Below are 1,346 nucleotides of genomic sequence, written 5' to 3' on the forward strand. Positions count from 1 at the left end.
CTGAAAGACAGGAAGAACTGAAGGCCCAAATGGTATTGAGCAATTCTCAAACCACGTATGCTTCCCTACATTGTTCTGGACAGTGGCCTCACGCCAAGCTTCTCCCAGCTCTATTCAAAATGAGTCATGTAAACCCCATGAAAAGCATAGCCCTCATTTCCAGATTCTGTTGGCTCTCCAGTGGCAGCCTTGATTTAAGATGAAATGGATTCCTAGCTATTGGCACCATGAAAGGTCTCCACTGAAAAATTAAGAGATTTTTTTTTCATCTTGTTCAGCAAAGCTCCAAATCTTCCCTTCCTACCACAATGACTGCAGAGTTTAGCACCAGGGGACAAGTCAGACATCAGAATGTCAGCATGCAAGTCACAGGGATTCATGCTGCAAAACAAATATCCTGCTGAGAGGGAGTCCAGTCAATCCTGATCTTTTTCCCCTACGAGTGTGCAGTGCCATACCATTGTTCTCACTTATGGACACAAGGGTTCTGTGTTCAGCCAAGCACAAATCCCTGGACATGGGCTGTGAAGTGACAAAGCACCTGCTTTATAGCCACATATTCCACCTATACCTCTAAAAACCCACAGAAGTCAGAGTTTAAAGGGCTGTCTATAATTTGTGTTGGCAGCCTGAAGTTCTTACCTGACGTAGTTGCAGCAAGTCCGGTTGTTTTGCACGCAGCAATGCTCTAATGTTCTTCCCAGCTGGTGGGATGCCACAAGGCTTTCCTGGCAGGGCTTGCTGCAGAAACCCAGGCTGCAAATTATTGTGGCTTTATTTCATAGCCCCTACACATTCATCTTAGTCCTTTAGATTAAATAGTATTGAGAAAAACCGTGAATAGTAGAACCTGCAAGAGCTCTAAGGTGAATACATAACCACCTTAAACACAGGTATTTGTTTAACGCATGCAACACAGCGCCTGAACACCCCAGTAACTGCAAAGGTTTTTTTCCGTGGCCGTTATTAAATGAATTATTTAATATTAAGAATCTCCGAGTCTGATGGGCGTTGCACTCCGCTCGGGGCACATGATTTTACACGTGGATTCAGTGGACGGCTTTGCGGGCTGAGCGAGGCCGGCGGGGCGGGTACAGGTGCGGGAGCTCAGCGGGCGCGGGAGGCCGGTGCGCGCCCCGAGCGGCCAAACGGAGCCCGCACCGCGTCCCGCGGCGCTACCGGCACTGCCACCCGCCGCCGTTCGGCTCGGGGCGGCTCCCGCACGGCCCCGCGCCTGCGCCCCGCCCGCGCCGCTGCCGGAGCCGGAGCCGCCGCCGCAGCCGGAGCCGGAGCCGCGCAGGGCGGGCGGGGCGGGGCAGGGCAGGGCAGGGGCGGCTCCGGGCCGG

The sequence above is a fragment of the Molothrus aeneus genome, chromosome 24 (genome assembly GCF_037042795.1).
Source record: "Molothrus aeneus isolate 106 chromosome 24, BPBGC_Maene_1.0, whole genome shotgun sequence".
NCBI lineage: Eukaryota > Metazoa > Chordata > Aves > Passeriformes > Icteridae > Molothrus > Molothrus aeneus.